General features: G+C 40.8%; 1 long non-coding RNA gene across 3 annotated transcripts in view; it reads left to right on the top strand.

The window, feature by feature from the left end:
- Positions 1-21,565, top strand: part of LOC144246612 (uncharacterized) — a 45,832-nt gene extending 24,267 nt beyond the window's left edge. For 2 of the 3 annotated variants that reach the window (XR_014956165.1, XR_014956164.1), the window contains one exon: positions 11,495-11,844. This is a non-coding gene — a long non-coding RNA (uncharacterized LOC144246612). Of the gene's footprint in view, positions 1-11,494; positions 11,845-21,329 lie in introns of those variants that run through there. The other variant, XR_013340267.2, reaches the window with a different exon arrangement.
- The last annotated feature ends 209 nt before the right edge of the window (positions 21,566-21,774 follow it).

The raw sequence follows: 21,774 nt of genomic DNA, 5'->3' as shown, positions 1-21,774 counted from the left end.
AGAAAAACAGCTTATTTACATCCTTACCCCAAGGAATAAATTTGTTCAAGAAGTTTGGCCTCAGCAGGATGGCAGATCAGCTACATACATCCTCTTCTCTCTCTAATGCTCAAAAGCCTGGCAGTTGTGTTTCCTAGCTTTGAAAGAATGGTTTTATGCAAAACATTGTCCAGTGTGACACCTGGTTAGCCAAGGAAATGAACCTGGAACTGACCACAAAATCATAACCCTCTTGCACATTTTATTTGTGCCTCCTTTCTCTGAATTAGGAAGTGCATTATGCCAGGTGGCATTACAATGTCCTGGAAATATTGTTGCAAACTTCTGGAAAAACTTTCCTTTCCTTTTTGGCCTGCACCATGAAAGATGCATTTTCTTTCACCAGTTGGTCCACCAAAATATTGGACCTTTTATCAGACCAATTTACAACTAATAGAGAAACAGAATAACTACAAGCAATGCTAGAGCATCGCTGACAAGTAAGGACAGCATGCTTTGTCTGTTCTCTTAATGTTCTCCCCTTAAATATAGGCCCACTTGCTATATCATGATGACCTGAAGACCCCTATCAGATGGAACTACAGGTCAGTTATTCTCCTCTTCTATGTTCTACTTCAAGTCAGCTCAGGAGCAATTTAAAATGCTTTTAAAAGTAAACTCTGTACAGGAATCATTTATCCATACTTTCTTGCAACTGGAGTTGAGCAATTTTTCCTGTGGAGGCCACACTAAATGTCTACAATGGGTTTGACCTCACAGGATACATCCCTGATGCAGTCTTTGTCCAGTTTACTCTCTGGGGGGCACAAGGAGAATAGAAAAAAACTGTAAGAGCAAAAATGAGACTTCAGTGCATTGTAGAGTGTTCTCCCTGGTGTAATTGTCTTGGCTGCACAAAAGTAGAAAGTACCTATTTCTAGGGCTTCTGTAAGAATCTCAGCTTAACAGCTGACCCTTACACACAGACTAGTTACAAAAAGAAGTGATCCATCATTCACACATCACTTCCTCACCCTTGGCTGAAGTAACTGGAAAGGGATCAATGATAAAGATAAAACCTGAAAAATCAGATGTCTTCCCAAAGGGGCCAGGAGTTTTTTATTTGTATTTAAAAATCTTTGGGAAATGCTAACAGTAAGTCAATATAGACAGGGAAAGAAATGCAGTTGGGCTGCCCCTTGTTCCCAGGAGCAGGCAGACAAGGAAAGAGCACACATAGTAAAAAGAGATCTGCAAAGTTAATGCATCTCTCAAGCTTGCAGCAGGCCAGAGTGTTACTGTGAACCCAGCACGCTGTGCAAGCTGCTCTAAACTGGCTAAGAGTAGGCACTTTATTCTGCACTTATCAGTGCCTTTGGCACCGCTTATCCTTTTTTCAGCTGGGATAGAGTTAATTTTCTTCCTATTAGCTGGTACAGTGCTGTGTTTTGGATTTAGGATGAGAATAATGTTGACAACACGCTGATGTTTTAGCTGTTGCTCAGCAGCACTTACACCAAGTCAAGGACTTTTCACATTCTTTGCTGCCTGGCCAGCGACAAGGCTGGGGGTTCACAAGGAGCCTGGAGGGGGCACAGCCAAGACAGCTGACCCCAGCTGGAGAGAAATATTCCAGCTCATATGGCATCGTGCTGAACAATAGAGCTGGGGGCAGTTGGCTGGGGGTGCCAGCTTGCAGGCTGCATGGGAGATTGCATGGCAGGAGAGGGACACAGAGGGTTCCCAGCCTTACACCATCCCAACCAAACCAGAGCATCCAACTGAAGTCTCTGAGTTTGCTGTGAGACAAATACATAACTGCATGCTCACCCCCAGGAGCTGTGCGCTGTGCTGCCTCTCTCCAAGGCTGCAGCAGATGAGTTCAAACCCTGCAATAATGCTTGGTGAAGCTGCTGGCCCCTTAACACACAGGAATCCTGCATGTGTTGGGGGAAGATGACACTGAGCCCTGTGGTGCCTTCACGTGGACAAGAATTACTGAAGAGTCACCAGATTTTCAGCAGCACCTGCTAGAGGACAAAGATTCATTACATTTCAAATTTCTGCTTAATGTCACCCCCAGCCCTCAGAAATTAGTCTTCAATGTTTACAGCCCTATAACAACCCTTTTTAAAAAGCTTCTTCATTTTCTGGTCTTTTTGTGTCAAATACCTAATCAAATGTGCTAAATTTATACTATAGTCCCTCCATTCTCTCCCTCCTTGAGATTATTTTCAAATGAATTTTTTCCAGCATCTGCTCCTTCCTGTTTCTGTACCACTGCTGTAAATGGGATTTTTCTACTTGACATCAAAGAAAGAAAACAGGGATAGCTTTCTGGCTGATTACACAGAAGCTGTGCAGTAGTCATGAGCAATAGATAAGTAGCTTTAACACATCATAGTTTTGCTTCTTTGGGCTGTAGAACAACATATATTTGTTAATGCACCCTGCTCTGTGCCCTGCAGAGCTCCAGAGCAGGCTCTGCTCCCGGCTGCAAAGGTGAGCACACAACTCCATGGGAAGGGCTCCTGCTCTGCCCCCACACCTGCAGCTGTGCACAGACACAGCACAACAACCTCACAACTCCCTACATGTGTCCTGGGCCACTGCTAAACCACATGTGACCAGCATGGGAGGTGGTGGCAGCTGGAGATGTCCCTCAGGGGCTGTTGTGGCCATTGGGTGGGGAAGTAATACAGCCCAGGTTCTCTGAAGAGAAAAATGAAGAATAGTCTTTGGCTGTCTATTTCAGCCACAGCTCCCATCCAGATCACACCTGAACTAACCCACTCATTTATTTCTTTTTTCTACAAAAAGAAAACAAAACAAACATTAAAAAATAACCCTCTGGTGCTCCCATGTGTTCATATTTAGGTAGCAAACAAACAAGAAGCTGGAAAAATCCAGTCAAGTCAAAAACTTTTGCAAAGAGGTTCAGGCAGGCAGTACTTAGAGAACAATTTCCTGAACACAAACTGTCTTCACTGGCTGACAGCACAGAGACACTCAGTTTTATGCATTGCAAAAGTACAGTCTGTAGCAAACTACAGTCCTGGTCAAAGGAGCAGAGACAGAAGGAAGGATGAAGAGACACCCAGGAGGATGGAAAGGCACAGAGGTTCAGTGAAAGCAGAGCCCTGGACTGCTTTTGGCAGATTCAAATATCTGCTTAGAATATTTCATATGATAAAATTATATATATGTATATATATGTGTGTGTTTGGAGATATGTATTTCTTTCCTAAATGCCCATTATGGAATGGTCATTTAAAAAAGCATTTCTCAATAAGTAATTCTGCAGAATAATTTACAGTTATGCACACAAGTCATCTACTAAACTACAGTTGCATCAAGACTTCCATTTCTGAGCTAGTTCATAAGATTTTCATGTAGTAGCACAATTTTGCTTGTATTCCTGAGACTGCAGGCAAATATCTAAATATTTTACAAATAGAAAAACATTTTGAATGAATTTTTTAAGCCAAGATGTAACATTTCTATTCCTATTTGATTTGAGGAGTTTCATACAGTTAAAGAATGCCCCAGCTGGGACTTGAACTGAGAAACCAATGGCTCTTCAGTTTATACAGGTACAGACTAATTCTGCATTGAATGCATGGGATGACTTTTGAACTTTTGGTTAAACTCAAGACACTAAATTATAAACATAATTCCATTTTATATTCCCTTACTATTCACTTTCCAGCTCCCCAAAATTCTCAGGATATCCTGAGACAAACCTGAGCTATGCATTGGTGCAAACCATATCAGAATGACAACTGGAGCCTTCATGCAGTGCCTGAAAGGAAGGAGCCAGCTAGAAGACATTAAACTACTTTCTGTATAGATTTTTCATCCATGTCCTTTTCCTGATGAATGGCTGCACAAGTTTGAATTAGGAGTTTCCTTGAAAACACAATCCAAAACTAACAAATTGACACATAGTTATAGAATGAAAAATATACCCTAGAAAATGGATCGAGCTGAAGTTCCTCAAACTGTACAAGGCAACAAAGCAGTAGAACTGCTACATTAGGTCACACTCCACAAAATGTTCAAAATAACCCAGGTAGAAACTTCTTAGAGATGCTGAAGTAGACAAAAAGGAAGTCTTTGAGGTTTAGAGTCTTCAACTCTTAGTTTTCTACTCTTTCCTCAGCTCCTTGCCAGAAAGAATCCCCTCTAAAGATGTCGTCTTCATTCTGAAGCTCTTTGAGCACATTCAATTTTTGAATGGATACAGAATTTTAGCAAAGACCTTGAGGCCTTCTGTGATTTCTAGTACTTTTCCATACAAATAAATTGGGTATTTAATACCAAAGTCTAGGACAATGAACTGGACTCTTTGTTGATGTGTGGTGGGAAGGAAGAGTAGATCTTTCATCATCCTTGAAGAGCACAAGAGAAGGGTGTTTCTGCCTCTTTATTTCTGGTCTCTGTGTCCAGCTCTGAAGCACTCAGCACAGACATGTTGGAGCAAGTCCAGAGAAGGACCACAAAAATCAGAGGGCTGGAGCACCTCCCTTGTGAAGACACAGAGCTGCAAACTGTTCAGCCTGCAGAAGAGAAGGCTTTAAGGTCCTTTCTAACCCAGACATTTCTTTGACTCTATAAGAAGTTAGCACTAAGATTCAAAATATGATGAACAAAAAACATAAGTCTGTCAGCCTGCTACAGAATTCTCCTCTGCTGTCCAAAAATTTTTTATTTTCAAGAACCAACTTTCACAGAATAATTTATGTTATCTGTTTCTTATGTGCTTCCTTGCAAACATTGAAATCAATCATGTCTAGAAACCATCAGACCCAAATAGGAGAGGATTATGCAACAGGATGTCATTAGTGAATCAATAGTGTCTGACCAGGCCATGTGCTTGTCAAGGTCACATTGATTTCTTTAGTCCATGTGCTTGTCAAGGTCACATTGATTTCTTTAATGACCTTCCTGGCAGATCCATCCATGCTGCAGTGGTTACAGGTGCACTCACCTCATTGCTTGCCAGTCTGCAGGATGCTTTTTCATCCCAAGTTTCTACTCTTTATCTAAAGTACCATTGCCCTCCATATTTTGTCCCCAACTCCACCAAAACCCACTGCTACAGTGTCTCCTGCTTCCACTGCCTCTGCTCTGAAAGCATCAGGGGCTACATGTGCTTAAAACCGTATCATTCTTTATGGGAAACTGAAAATTATCAAATCTCTAGGGTATAATCATAAAAAATTCATCTTTGGGCCGTTGAGCAGTGGTCCTTATTACCCACTGAGTACACACCAGGAAGTGTAATAGGAATAACATAACAGGATTGTTCAACACTGTGACTGTCATCTTTTAAGCAGGGAATTGTTAAAACTTGTCTTCCTCATCTTTTATAGCTTGACATTATGAGGCACATTGAAGAAAAACAGTTCAGAATATAATTAGATATCAAGGGCAACAAGCAGAAAGTTCTATATTTTTTACCAGATGTTAGTGGCAAGTTGCAACAGAAGCGTGTAGCCTGGCAGCAAAGACCAGGCCCAGCAAGAGTCGGGAATAAGAGCCAATTCACACAGGAATGTTATGTCCCAGGCTGAAGAGTAGTGTCAGATATTCCAGCAGTTTCTTTACCAAATAGAGCCACAGAGCCAAATCAGGGTGCAACATGAGTGAGAATGTTATTTCTAGGCAGAGTACAGACTGGTGGCAGGCAGAAGAACTCCATGTGCCAAGCAAAACCAGTTAGCCAACTGTCTCTGCTCTTTGAGTGTGAACATGTTGCTTTTCTTCTGCTTGGATAATCTTTTAATTTTTTTTTAATTTTTATTGAATTCTGTCCCTAACCCTAGGGTAAAGCAGCCCTAATAAAACAACTCCCATTAAACACAATGTATAATAAAGAAAGAAAACAGTCACAAAGGTAAAACCAGAAATAATTGGCTGGGGGAAAAATCTGCAATTGGAAATTTTGAGCAATCAGAGAACAAATCTGGCTGCTTCTCCTGAAGATAAAGATATGTGAGGCAAGTGATGAGCTAGTTCCCCTGGTTAACACCTGATTAACAGTTGTGTCACTACAAAGCAATGATGAAACAATTGAGTCTCCTAATTAAAATAACACAGATGAGGAGAAAAAAAAATCTTTGAAAATGATGAGTAGTTAACACAAGCTTAACTCATTTCCCAGCTGGGTGAGCAGGGAATGGAAAAATACTGAGAATTTGGAGAAAGAGTTCTCAGAATAAGACAAGTGTGAAGTCCCTTCCTTCTCCTACACAAGAACCCCAAGAACCAAACACAGACTTTTTTTTCCCAACAACTGTTCAAAACCCATGAGTGGATTATGTGCATACCTGTTCCAACTTGGGTGTCAGCTGTAAAGTAAACATATAAGTATTCATTAAATTCCCATAATGACATCAGGTGCTAAAGCACAAGCACTTCTTAAAAGACTATCAGGGCCAAATTTTTGGTGGATGCTGGCTCTCACTTTCATTAGATCCACCAAACATTGGGAGCAGTCTATAAATAGACCAACACCAGTGCTCTTGTACCCAGTGCCTCCGTTGAATTAACAAACCCCTTAGACCATAACAAGGGCGTGTCTTTAAGGGAAGGGACCAATGATGTACGCAATACAAGTAGCATATTTCCACTAGGTCAGTTCCATCTCCTTGCCTTCCACCATTTCGAGCAAGACTGATTTCAGTAGCAAAGTCCATACTGTCTGGGGCATTACTATGAGGGTAGAAGGTCAGTCCAACAGTCCAGTTAGGACCCCTCTGGAAGAGAAAGAACCTCTCAATCAATCAGTAGTGAGAGCTCACCTTTTTTTTAACTCTCAAGTTAAAAACAGTGCTGCAACATATTTTGCTTTTAGCAAAGTGAACTGAGTTTGAATGATTAATTCAAAGTAAACCAGTAAAATCGTACAGACAAATCTGCTCCCACATACATCTCCTGGGACAACAGGCAGGGTTGACTTTCATGTCATCCCAGCAAGCACAACCCCTGAGGAATTCAGTTTAATTTATTCTAACACCTCTGCAGAAAAGGCAGTGCAGCAACCCAAACATCAAGCAAAGGCAGCTACAGTAAACCACAGTATCTCCACTCTCATTGCGCAGCCAATATCTATATATCTGGAGAAGAAAATTTCCTATTTCTGAAAGTAATCTCTGCAGCAAATCTTACTCCAGGCAGTACAGTTTAATGGTATTAATTCACAGATCTATATGCCCTCTGACATGTTCATTACAATTTGGAAATCCCTTCAGGAGTGCCTGCCCCTTCCACTCATCCTATTTTTTCTTTTAATTAACTGATTATTCTCAAACCAGTTTCATGAACCAGGGGAGGATTCAGAGACATGAACTTCCTCAAAAGAGTTTCTGTACAAGCAATTGGATAGAAAAGATACCCCCAAATTAATGGGGGCTCTGGGGTCTCTTACTGGGAAATCTTTTTGTGTTAGACGTCAGAAAATTCAGCCCTTTCTCTCCCTCCCAGTCTTACAGATGGAAGAGACAAAAAGAGTCAACAGCCATGCTAGAAAGAAGTCTTCTCATATTTTGATGTTCCTGGTACAACTTGTTGAAAGTTAAGACAACTTCTGAGATAGTGACCTCAAAGGTGCAACCTCAGCCTGAGGTTTGGTTACAGAAAGGAATGAGGACACACAAGAACACACTTGGGCTTCTCAATGAAACCTACTTGGTTTAGAGTCCAGAAGGCAAGTGGACAGCTATCATTACAGTTTTGCTTCCAAGGGCATTGCAGACATGAATTTACAGTTTGGGGTTTTGGCTTGTTTTGCACTTGGGGTTAGGGTGTTGGGTTTGTTGTAGATGATGTGGTGATGGTCATTGCTTTGTTCTAAAAGCTTCATCCTTCAGAGAAAGCAGCTTCTGGGGGAGGCCAGGTTGGCAATTTATGCAGCAGGTAACAGAGGAAAGCTGCACATAATTTAGACAAAAAAGAAATGTACACAGAACTCGGACAGTTTTAATTGAACATATTTAAAAACAGCAAGGCAACATCTTGTATCAGTTCTCTGTGGTTTACAGCTGGTGCCAGCTCTGCCATTGATCTCTCAAGGGTTTGGAGGCTTTACTTTTTAGTCAATCTCTCTTTCTTATCCATATGACAGAAAACAGGAACCAAAGCTGTTTGCTGACACAAATGGGGGCAGGGTTCCAGTCATTAGCCCAGTCAAGGACTTGAGAGATCAAGTTTCTCCTCCTTGCTGTAACACTGGCTTCCTGTAAACAACTCCCATGGGCCTGGTTCATAGTACTCCCTCCAGCATTGAAAAACAATCTTGGAGCTGTAGTGTGGCATCGAAAATCAAAACAATGATGAATGATAAGCTACTGAAGGGCTTAAATTAAATATTGTCCCTGTCTTTCCACTGGCAGGTAGGTAGGAGTTTTCAAGATAATCCCTCTGCTATATTGCAAGATACTGATGGACGTGAGTATATAGCAATTGAAACTAGGAGAACAGAGAGAAACAACTCTGCGAGAAACAAATTACTTAATGTTCCAGGAAATTTATTATAACAATCCTTAGTTCTCAACTAATGTTTCCTTTATATTAAAAAGGGCAATTAGCACAATTATCCCTGTGTGGGATGATGACTGTGGGCAAAATTAGAGAAAACTAGGAAGTTATATTATTCACATTCCAGTAGATGTTAGTACAGAAATTATAGGATGGAATGCAATTGACATGTACAAAATGTATTCCACAATGATTCCCCTCACAACACAGCCTGCAACCTTGTGTACAGCCTAAGAGGGAAGAGATGAGGGTGAGAGCAGCTGGAGCCATGGCAGCCAGGCTCTGCTGTAATCCTTGCAGGGATGGAAGAGGATGATACCACATAGCTGATAAATCACACAGCAGCTGTCAGCCAAAGGAGATAGACGTCTTGCTGCTGAAACAGCAACTGTGGCAAAACAGCTCTCTGCAGATGAGCTTGGTTCACCCACACCCCAAAGCTACCTGCTACCTGCCTCCAAGGTACAACCACTCCTCACTCAGCATGTGCCCTATACTTCACTGACTATAATTTTAAGAGCAAAGAAAGGGACTTTTACACCAATCAGAAACAAAGGTAGGTATGACCAGAGTCACTCAGGCTCTACCTAAAAGGTAAGAAATTTATTTAATGGTGAATTAAGGATGGGGACAAGTCAGGGAAGACTTCACTGTAACTTCTAGGATAGTCAGTGGGCTGAAACTGCCCTGTCCCCATAAAGACTGCTGTTGGGTAAGAATCCCATTCAGTGAATGCTGAATTTGAGCAGCTTTCATTGGTGACTTGAGCATGGCTGTGCATTACTTTAAATTCAGCTTAAATGCAGCTGCCAGCAGCAGATGACATGATCAGCTGAAAGCAGGGATATCTAGGAGGGCAGAGGTCTCTTCCTAAATTGTAATAAAGGATTCAACTCTCTTACACATGGTACATGCCCCTGATCAAGTCAGTCAGCCACCCTTGGATATAGTGGATTGTTCAGTGGAGTCCCCACAACAGGACACCAACAGACTGGTCGGGCACAAGAGAGGAGCCACATTTTATTTTATGTCTTTGCTGTGGAAATTAACCACTAGCAAACCATATATGAGCCATGAGCAGCACAGGCCCAGTAGAAATATGATCACAGTTACAGCTGGCTACACACACCTCTGGAGAAGGTCCTATTGATCTGATGGAGAGGAAGATAATATTTTAACAACCATTTAGTTAAAAGAAATTGTTAATGAGCTGTTTACAAATGGAAACTTTAAGCATTACTCAATTGAAATCTTTCTGTTCAATTTTAGAGCAGAGATACCTCTGTAATAAGTGCTATCAGCTAGCAAAACAGAAAATTAAAAATCTGAAAGAGTATTCTCTTTTTCATTAGAGTTGGGAGAAATTTATGGTATTCTATTTGCACATATTGTTATTGATTTAGTATCTGTTACACTGCCCAGGAATTTTATGTAAAATAGGTCAAACAATAAATCCAGCAGATTATTTCTACAGACTTCTAGAAGTGGCATGGGGTGTACTCTCTTGCAGATTGTGTCTATCCATTAATCACAAATTAACAATAAAAACCAGTCCAAACTGGTCCTCCATGCATGGCTGTTCTCAATCTATTTGGGATATTTCTCCTAAACACAACACAAATGTTTGTGCATATCAGAAGGAGATAACTCATATTGGTGAAAGTATTTCAAGGTCCCCAGAAAAAAATCAAACCAATCAAACCCACCAGGTCATGCATAAAATCAGCTCTGTGGCTTCACTGTGTGTGTGGTAAGCAGCAAAACAAAGCTGAGGAAGCCAAGTGTTTTACCTGAAGGGTCTTAGCCAGGTCTGGTTAACTTGACGTCATGAAGGATTAAGGGCAAGCAGAATCTCAACCAAACCATCCAAAACTGACAGATGCTGAAGCCTTCAACTAACAAAGAAACTTTTAATCACTTGGAAGTGATGGAAAGAGTGCACCATAGCAGCGTCTAAGGACCACTTCCACTGGTCATTCCTGGAGACACCAGAACAAAGACCTTCATTTCTATAGCATGAGCTGCCTCTTTCTGTGGGTCACACATCAGCAGAGCCCACTGCAAATCAGAGGGAGATGTTTACTGTTTACTGCCTGAATTAAAACCCTTGCTGTGTAGGAGGCAGGCAGAATCTGGATCAGTACCCTTTATCATTTATTAAGTTCACTCAGCCTCATGACCTGTTTCTGTCATTCAATACAGAACAGCCAGACATAGTCTTTCCATCAATCAGTGCCAAACAAGTGGTAAAAATATTACTTGTCTGTATCCAAACATCCTTTTATTATAGATCTATTGAGTTAGGGGAAATGCCAGACTACAAATACATAGCATATTTATGAAAATTCCCACCTTTATCTTGTTTTTTTTTTTCTTCCACCGCTGTTAAGAAAAAAGAAAATCCTTGTTGAAAAATTTATACTGGAAGAATTGAGCACTGGAGGAAAATAACCATGTCAGCTCACAACAGAAGAAACTATTTAGAATGGGAGAATTTCTTGCATTGTACCCCCTCTTCACTCCAGAGCTGCCTGATTTAACAGCTTCTGAAAGCAGCAGGGAATTTGCTGCTTTAAATTGCTTTCCATGTGTTCCTGTGGATCACTCCTACACATGCTCAGCTGAGCAAAGGTGAAACCTGTCCCAAGGGAAGGTGGCTCTAGCCTTGAAATAGGGCAATTATGATGCAGAGTGAATGAATAGTCGCCTTTAGCAGAAGATTGAGTGAAGCTTCCCAAGGTCATTGTGTTATACCAGATCTGCCCATTAAAGTTGGGACAGTTTTGTTTTTAGAGCAAACTTGCTCTGGTGAAGAGGTTCACAGGGCTCTGTATGAAATTTCCATGTTTGGAATATTCATCAAGCTAGAAATGCCCTCAGATCGGTGGGCTGTTGTCTTAGGTTATAATATTGGGGTGTATTCCATTACCACCTCGAGCTGCAATCCCTTTTTTTTTCCTTATCTCGTACTCAGAGATAAGTCCCTCCAGGAGGACCTGCTCTTTTAGCCACATGAGTGATAAGATCACAGCATTCTGTTGTGAGATGCTCCGCCCAGAGGGAGGAGCCAAGCGATGCCATCAAGGATATCAGGGATCCCCTCTTCGAAGAGGAACAGCTGAGACCTTCTCTGCACTGGACCTCTAGAGGGAAACTACATCAGTCTACAGGAGCACTGCTTAGACAGAATCACATCTGCTACCACCGCCCTAGCCAGCAAGTGTCAGGTTGTGTCTCTAACTCTGTCAGTGGTTCTTCTTTTGTTCTATTGTACGTATTTGGTTCTTTGTTCCCTTTTCCCTAATAAATTGTATTTCTAACAAAGAGCCTCTCACTGGTTTTGCTTTTCAAACCAGGACAGCTGTATCCTCATGTCATATACATCAGATAGACCCAGAGACTCACAGAGATACAGCTGCTTGGGATATGCCCCTTGTAAGCTGCCCAAGGCCACCTTAATCTGCACACAGACCAGGGTCCTGCTATGAGCACCCCAGCAGGAGCAGGTAGAGGATTTCAGCTCTTCAAACTGATGGCTTCTGGCACTCAATTCCAGAAGGGAATTCCCTTGAGCAGAACAAGGGAAGCCCAGGCAGGCAACTCTGCTGTCAGATGGGCAGCTGGGGCCCAGTCTCTCTCAGACACTGTAGATGCTCTTTTCAGCGCTGTCCTTCTGCAGCCATAAGAGGACTCCCTTTCCAAGGTAGGGATGAAGAGTTTAATACATCTCAATAAATTTATTCCTCTCCTGAGCAAAGCTGTCAGAATTCAATGAGCTGTCAGTAACAGCTCTAACTGTATAATTTTATCTCTAGGGTCCTTCACAGCTCATATGACAATAGATGTCTGTCCCACGTTTTTCTGGGGACCACAGTATTCAGCACACTGAGACAAAAAGCAAGGGTACAGAAAAAAATGGATGAGACAGTATTTTGAGTGTGAAAAGAAAAAATGTTGGTTATATGCTGCCTAAACAAAAAGCCTTCGAAATAAATTCATTTCTACTTCCCAAAGTCCAAATAGGGCTGTATTTGAGATCTTCTGTCTCACTGCTGCCTTGTTCTGGTTTGTAAGTGCTCATACCACTTTACAGGGGACTGGTTTAATAGCCTTTGGGTAGAAGGAGGGGAAAATGAAACTTCCCTTTTAGTGAAAGATAAGGAAATCATAATTCCCAAACTAGGCTGACTGTTTACCCATGCATGGGAGGTTCTTCAAGTGAGTACACAGTTCAAAAAAAAAGGGACTTTTGGGGCAGACTAACTGAAAGAAAGACTGGCCTACATTCACTGGATGAATGCAATTATATCAGGAAAGTTTAGTTGCACCAGCTATTTTTTCATCTAAGCTAAACAATTCTTAAGGCCTCAGATACTGACTAGTCAGTGTTTCCTAAAATCAGGAACTAGCAATCCACGTACAGACCAACTGAAATAAGTAAGCATCTTATGAGACTTACAGGACTCATGTTGGCTTAGCTAAACCCCTGTAATACATGTATTTTTGGTTTAATGAAATTTTAGAATGTAATTTCCCCCCACCTCTTTCAGAGAAAATGTTTAAATCACTGATCTCAATGTCTTTACCAAGAAATAAGATATTTAATTCCTGATAAACATCAGGCCAGTTCATTTCAAAAACTTAAAGCAAAAGGGCAGGTAAAACAACATACAGTAAAAGGAAGTTACCCAGCAGGTCACTGATGGTGGGATTTTCTGAGATGCTAATGAAGATATATTTAAATTCTTCTGGAATTTGGCACTAACCTTGAGGCAAAATTTGCTTAGTGAGTTACAAAGACTTTAGCTGCACATGGCCAGCCTTATTGAGTTATGCCAAGCTGACAAGTGTCAGCACAGCTTCCTAAAGCCAGCAGTAACCCTCATATACTGCAACCCTCATACTGCCAAGGGCTTCTTTCAGGTTTGCTTTAGTCTGACAGAGACCCCTCCAGTTCCAAGCAGAAATATCCAGGTTCCATTCCTCCACTAACATGAGTTCCATCTGAACAATCTATACAGCAGGAAAACATAGCAAAGAGAGGAAATGAGTTACCAGCATCTTTAAAGCTTCTTTAAATGTTTTGCCCGTTCCAGTTAGAAGTCACATTAATTCTATAAAACCTCTGAGCAGTGAAAATGAAACAGAGGAGCCCAGAAAGCTCCTCTGGAATCTGGCTGAAGAACTGTTCAATTGCAGTCCAACACTGCAAGATAAAAGAGAGGAAGACAGTGACAGTACAGGAGAGTCAGTATGTCTGTGCCATCAGGAAGTCACCAAGGAGGCCAGACCTCAGCCTCTGTGCTCTGATCAAGCAGTGTCTCTGGCTCTCATCTGGCAGAGTGGGAAGAACACAGCAGTGCAAATGTTTGATTATCCTTCTTAAAACATTCAGTTCAAACTCCAACCTTGTTCCATACAGACACGTTTCAGGGCCACATCCTCCCATTACCAGAAGCAAAGGAAACAGAGCTTTGAATGTGACCAAAAATAAACTGTCTGTCAGAGAGGGAGAGATCATTATATCTTTTCAAAAAAACAAGACATTAGGGACTTTGTTTCACTCCATTTGATGTCTGGTATTTGATGTCAACACTTCAGAAACAAAACAACTAAAGTTGTTTGAATTTGGTTTCTTTCTTTACAGAATTCACATTTTTGTCTTGTAGTCGGTGGCATTGTAAGGGTCTCAACAATTACAGGTAACAAAGTATGTCTCTATTGCCATAAATACTTTGCAAAGACAGGAAAAGTGGAGTACTTTGTGCTTTGTAGAAGCTGTAAGTATTGGGTGAAAAGAGACCCAGAGATCTCTGTACCAAAGACCATTTCCAACAGCTTGTGTGTTTCCTTTGCATTGTCCAATCCTTTGAATGTCAAAAGTCCCAGACCATTTTGTTAAAAAGAAAAGCATGCCATGTACTACTAATTGAGTAAATCAATACACAGAGAAAGCCATGAAGGGAATGAAATGTTTTTGACACATACAAGCAATTGTTTTCAATGTGCATAAGAGAAAAAAAGCCCTGCTTGCCCTTTATGCCTTAATTAAGACAACCTCAGGAACATGGGGTGAAAGACCTTTCCTCTGCACCCTCCTCACCATTCTGCTCCCAGCTCCCTGCTGTTTGGCCATTAGTGACAGTCAGAAGTCTGCAAACACAAAACAAAGTCACTGCAGTCTCTACAATGGGATCCAAATGCCAGATGGGCTCCCACCAAGCTCCAGAACAGCCTCAGAAATCCATGAAGGGAAATGTGTTGCCATAACAGAGGCTTGATATAAAGTGTATTTGTAGGGCCCAATCACATGAGCTGTCTGAAATCTTTGGTAATTTTTTCACTGACAAATATTTACATGTTTTTGGATATTTGAAATCCTTTGTCTCCAGAAAGGCCTTCCAAGGACATTGTTACAATACTTTTATAGCCAAGAGTCTAACAAAGACAGCAATTTCAGCAGAAACCTTTCTCCAGAAGCTTCCTCTGGGCTGATGAGCACCCATGAAATAGCCTAAGACAGCTTGCTTTCAAAGCACTGTAAGGAGCTCTATGGAAGTCTGGCTTTTGAAGCCACTGAGATTTATCCTTTCCCAGAGATTTTTTTATAATGTGAACCTCTGCAGAGAGATTCACTGCAATGCAACAATGAGCAACCTCCCCTTTCTGGCTGCAGGAACTTTGGGTTCTGTCTAGCAGCTCTTGGTGCAGTGCTTTTCTGCCCTGTTTGTGTCTCCCTGGAGGTCAGGCCATGAAGGGCTATCCCTGTGAACTGCTGTGGTGGCAAACAGCAGAGAAAATCTATGATGCACTGTGGGATCTGCATCTGCTTTCTCATCCCCCAGTAGAACCATTTGCAGAGATTCATATTCCCTACACATGGCTTAGATTAATACTTTAGAGGCCTCAGCCTGCTTTCCTCATGAAATCTAACTCTTAAAGGCAATCTAGTGTGGCCTGACAAGAAGCCATTTCAGCCTCCCAAGGACTTTCATCCTTATCTTTTGTTTACTGCCATCTCTGAGATCCTCAAGCTTGGATGGAAAGGGAAAGTAGACATAAAACAAGTTACAGCAGCCATAGACTGAGCTCAATTAAGGCATGGCTGTCTATCCCTACAGCTAGATAGATATAAATTATAATATGTGATTTACTGCCAGTCAGAAAATGAGATTAAGAGACCTGAAGCGTGTGCAGTTGTGTATGACCAAATCCAGATACATTATGGAAACCATTTGTGCCACTAGCTGTGGCACAAAACTGGAGCAAGATAAGAACAAGATGAAAACTTTCTCCCATGCTTCAGAATTTGGGGTCTATAGGAGGATGTTTAGACCTCAGTCCTACCTTCACTACTGGTATAAGTTTTATTTGATCTTCAAACTGTAGAGCATTACCAGCAAAAGAAGAGACTCTGCTCCCATCAAATTCTAGAGTCTGTTGTTGGCATATCTGCACACACAACACTCCTTAGGGCCTGACCCTTGTCTATGAGCTGCTTGTACTTCCATTCAAAGTGCCTGTGGGTGCCAGGCACTCTTGAATCAGCTCAGGAGGAACCAAATCCTCTACAGCTTCCCACATGTCAGACCCTGAAGTGCTTCCTTTTAAGGACAGAATCAATGCATTACTCAATGCACACCAGTAACACCAACATTTCCACATCCTTTTTCTTTGTTTCTCAGGCAATCCTATTGCTTGCTAAAATTCAGATAGATTATGACTCTCTAGTTGAAAGCAACACAAGTTTCTTCCTGTCCTGAATGAAATTTGATCCTGAAGAGACCAGAACTGACAGAGCTTGCTCTGTGGCAATTTCTCACCACTAGTTTGAAGGAGGACAGTAATCTACCAACAGCAGATTTTGCTCCAAGGAAGCAGCATAGAATATTTATGGCTGTGGTCAAGATCAGAGCCTAAACCTCTAATTTCTATCCAAAGATCTGAGACACCAAGAATTATTTCAATTCTCAACATGTCAGGAGACTACAGAAAGAACTTTTAAGTGATTGGTCAAGAAAATCAGTGAAAAAAACATTTACACTCATTCTCACTCCTGCATTCCACAAAAGAAGAGACAATCCTGCTGTCCTGATGGAGCTCATCCATCAAACAGCTGGTTGTCCTGTCACTTAATTTATGCAACCATTTGGTGGCATGATCTCAGAGTGAAATCATAAAAATACCCCTTGTGCTTTTCATTTTTATGATTTCAGAGAATAACACAGTCCCAATTTCACTTTTAACACCCTGAATTTTCATGACCATGAGTATCAGAAAATCTCATATACTCCATGATCGCAGGAGCCTTGGGCTGAGAATGCTGGCCTGGAAATCCTTAAGAGTAAATAAAACTGACTTTTTCAAACAAAGGGGGGTTTTTTTGGCATGAATTCTTCCCTCTGTCCACACATAATGTGTAAAGTTCTTCTCAGGTAATGAAACAATAATAGTTTTCCAGCACAGTCAAAGCTACTAGGAGGACAATATTAGCTGACAGAAAAGATCAAACTGCCTTGAGAAGTATGATGAGTTAACTCAGCTACTCTTTAAATATGTAAGCATTTTCATCTCTGCCTATGCAATTAAAAATTAGCACTTAGATTTAGCATCTTTACAGTGGTCTAAAATTAAGCCCTAATAAATCATACAAATTAAAAGTTAGGCATAAGTTCAACAGTGCAATGTACCATATATCATGTCTTCTGTAGAGGTCAGTTCTTTAACATCCCAACATAATATGGTCCAGCCTCTTGGCACAAACCTTCCCATCACACAAGTGAGCAAAAAATCATTGAGGAGAAGTTCCAAATATTCCAATGCTTTCCAGGATAGAGTATAAAATGAGATATAATCAAAGATTTACAGAAGATACAGTTAGCAAATGACCTTGTCTAATCTACTTCTATACCCTCAGGAATGACCACTCTCCTTTGATCTAAACCATTCCAGATAGATCTTAGTTTCTCTTAAGAGTGATATAAGTCATGTCTTTCAAATTGTTTAGAAACACATCCATTTCCAAAGCTTTTGGAGTGAAAAGTTAGGTCAGAGTTCTTTAAAGAACTGTTCCTCCTGTAAGATCTCCAACTTTTTATACTTTTGGTGAAGGCTGGCATCTTAAAACAAGTTTTCTTCAGCCTTATAGGCTCTGGTTAAACACTCTGCAGTTGTGATTTCTGCCTATTTTACACATCTTCTTCCACCAGGTTCCACTGGTCATTCCAACACAAATATATCCAGAGAGTTCTCTACACAGAAAGCTTTAGAATTTTCCAGAAGTGCAGTAGGATAAATAAACTACCTAATCAAATCCAACCAGAAACAGCGTGCAGCTTCAATCTTAGCTGCCTCTAGCAACATTGGAGATTCTGGAGGTTATTTAATGGCTTCTAAACCAGCTATTCAGTAGGAGGGAGAAATGAATTGCACTGGAGACATAGTTCATTGAGAGCCAAAAGTCAAGATCATTAATCCTGATAATCAAAACAGTGGTGCACTAATGGAAAGAAGCAGGGTATAAGCCTTCTTCTCCCAAACAGATTTTAACCCTCTGAACTGTAAATTTCCTGGTTCTGATTTGCTATTTCATACCCTCAACTCCAAAATTTAAAGCTGTATGGTGGAGTCACTGCCAACACAATCAGATTGACATCAGCTCATGTTGAGTGTGTTTTGGGGAAGGGGAAAGGAAAAATCATGCAAAACACAAAAGCTTATAAAAAAAATTTAGTGAGAAAAAAATTGCATCTTTAGCAGGGACAGTTTTATACAAACCAGAGAGAGGAAAATAAAACTCAGCATTTAAAAACAATTTCTGGAGCAAGCAAGCCTTCAATTTTCCCAAAATCTGCAAATTTTTCTGAATCTAGCACTTCTCAGGTTGCATTTTAATGTTCAGTTTCATTGGCTATAGTTAGTACATCCATCTGCAAAATGCTGTGGGATTATTTGAGAGGAAAAGCTTATGCATATGAAATAATTTTTATGTATGTACTTATAAAAGGGTATTTCTAAAGTCACTTCCAGCATGCCAATTCTATTTCTTCTTATATTAATCTAATGTTTAAAAAAAATCTTTGCTGTTCTATGATCATGAATTAATTTCTATGTGCTCAAACTTTAGAAATACATATATACTTTGCGGAAAATGCTATATTTAGACATAATCATTTAGACATAATCATAAGCCTCAGAGTTCCAAAAAGCTGCTTTGGGAAGAAATGCTTCAACTGATTTGGGAGCTAGGAGCATCACTACCCACCCTTGTTATCTACCAATGGTGTATGGAATTAGATATTTTGTCAAAAAAAAAAGTCACATATAAAGTCACCTATTAAAGGTAACAGAAAGAGGCGTCAGCAAAACTTAGGTTCCCTCTTCCTTGATAACCACGGAGTGCCCTTTCCAAGCTGATTTCAGCAGCAGGAGACATCTAAAGGCTGAGTAACACACTGCAAGCAAACAATTCCATTCAACAACCCATTTCTTGGACACTGCAATGAATCTGCTTCAGATTGTTAGACCCAGAGTTACATTACTAAACATGATGAGGTTTTCAGGCACTCGGAACAATCAATATACCTTTCAATACATCCTTTGATATGAAAATTCACAATTTGGGGGGGTTAGTTGAAAGAAATCTGATTTCAGCTCTTAAGTCTGATTCTATTTGTTTCACTCCAACTTTTGTCAAATCTAGAAATATTGATGTGTCTAAAGGGAAATTATGTTTAAAGATTTAGTAATTATTAAAATAGAAGAAGCTCATACAGGCAGATTGATGACATTTCTGAAGTACTGTAAATGTCCATGGAATCTCATCATAAAATGGGTCAGATTATCTAAAGAAATGAAATCAAAATTAATTGCTTTTTTTTGTTTGCTTGTTTTTTAACCCAGCAGTCAAGGACACTCATGCAACTCAGCTAATGTGCTGTAGCTCAGCACAGTGACCTGAATAAGGGTCCATTCCTTGCCCTCATCACAAGGGCTGTAAATCAGGATGTCGGAGTAATCCCTGTATCATCAGCATTGTACCAGCACCAGGCAGCTGGAAATCTAGCCTCAATCCCACAGATCTGGAACCAAAAATCCAGTCCTACAAACACCCCAAGGCTGATCATTTCCATGGGTGGAATGACTGCCAGGTACTTCAGCAGCAGCTTCTGTTCCACATCCCTCAAACTGTGTGCAAACACAACCCACATGAAATAACAGAGGGTATAGCCACCATTCATCTCCAAACTGTATAAATATCACCACTGGTTCATAAGGCAGCAAATCCTGGGTCCAGACATCCTGTGAAGTGCAGTGTCCCAATTCTGATAGTCCTCGTGCCATTTAACCCAATGACCAACATTTCATTAAAGTAAGCAATGTACATAGTGCTCTTCCCTCAAGAAGAAAGGGAAGGTGAATAGCATCCCTCTGCTCCTCTGTATTTTGCTGCTGGCTAATTATTCATGTGCAATTTATCAGCTAATTACACATGTGCCTTGGCATTTGAAGACTTAGGGGCATACTTTATTTAATGGCTAGTAATTACACAGGCCTCCTCTGATCCCTGTGCTCCAATATGAAGGTTTTTCTGTTTTTGTCCTTGTGCTGTTAGGTCTAGAGGTTAAATACCCCAGGACAGATGGCTATCCAGTTGCACACAGAAGCAGGCTTATACTTCATGTGATGATACAGGGTTCCCCAATAATTATGTGTTAATGCAACAAATTATTTGCTTCAGAGCTCAGGGTTGATCTGTCTGTTCACATGTAGGTGAAAAATTACTGAGGTGCAAAAGGTAATATGGAGACCAATTCACTGTTCATTTTTCCCTGGGAGGCCAATACAGGCCTTGCTCTTCAGCTCAACATCTACACAACCCACTGCTGCAGTTGCCTGCCTTGGTATGCAACCCTGCTGGAATGTCCCAGCGAGACAGGGTCTTAGCCTCAAAATATATCTACGTAGAAAAGACAAACAGATACAGCAGGATGCAAAGAATGCTTTGAAACTTGGCAGTTGATGGCAGAAGATGGCTGAATAGCACAGCTGGAGGGAATGAGACTTCAGGTAGGATTGCTGCCAGAGATAGGAAATATTGACAGTAGTTACAGTTGTGGAGAACAGGGTTTGCATTTGTTACCATCAGCATTTGTGAGGATTATGCTCCAGTAATTGCCTAGGAGACTTAACGTGGGTCGTTTCATCATGAGAATGCTCAGAAAAATGAGGTAGATTAGCTAGTGGCAGGGAGGCAGCACACATGAATTAGGGTTCCTTACATTCCCAAATGGATATCATTGTCCTGGAAGTTTTAAAGCTCTGCCACTCCTTCCTCTAACGTAAGGCCACTTTATGTATGAAAGAGGGCATTCACATAAGTTTGGAGGCTAATTTATTCCAATAATTGATAACCTGTACCTTGCATGAGTTTTCTTCTCTAGACAAACTGTGTCCCAGTTTTATTTATTACTAAGGAACCTTTAAAATTTCCAGGCACCAGACACAATAAAAAGGTATTTACATATGCCTTCAGACAAGAGGGGACTTCAGAGATTGTGATATCCAAATCAAACTCTTGTATCTCTCACCCCTCTTCAGAGTCAGGCTTCTGAACACCTCTGATTTTGGCAATGGATTAACTCTCGAGCAGAGCAGAAACTTGAACCTACCAATCCTATCCCAGCTCAGCAGGTAGTCAAATCATTTGCCCATCTGTGATCTGCACTAGCTGAATCAATCAGCTTACATTGTAGGCAAATGATATCTTAAGCTTCTAATAATAGAATCATTTCTCTTTCTCACCTTAGGTAAACATTTTCTTGGAAACCATGCTAAGTCAGCAAGACTGAAGCAGCATCTGATGTGAGTTAATACTTCCAGCCTGGGAATTCAGACAAAAATTTAAAAAGAAAGAAAATTTTTAAAGTGGCTTTCACAAGTAATGGGATCAAGCTGATAGGTCCAGTGATGGTGGATTGTACTTATGGATATATCAAATACTGCAGAGGGTTGTAAGTCCAATAAAAACTATTGTTCTGCATCCGTACCCTTTCTTCATTTAACTATGCATCAGTTCTACTGACAATGCTTGTCCCTGTTCACATGCACATTTACCTGTTCCCACTATTAAATCAGTGGCATCCATGTCACTGAGACCAGCCAAGCTTGCAAATACAGCTTCTTTGGGAAATGACTATTTTAACAGAAAGCCATAAGAGGCCAGACTGGAGATTCTGTGAGGGACAGTCAAAT

Source organism: Lonchura striata, chromosome 6 (genome assembly GCF_050655825.1).
Source record: "Lonchura striata isolate lonStrDom1 chromosome 6, ASM5065582v1, whole genome shotgun sequence".
In the NCBI taxonomy this organism is placed as follows: domain Eukaryota; kingdom Metazoa; phylum Chordata; class Aves; order Passeriformes; family Estrildidae; genus Lonchura; species Lonchura striata.
The sequence above is the reverse complement of the archived record's forward strand: the minus strand, read 5'-3'. Positions and strand labels throughout refer to the sequence as shown.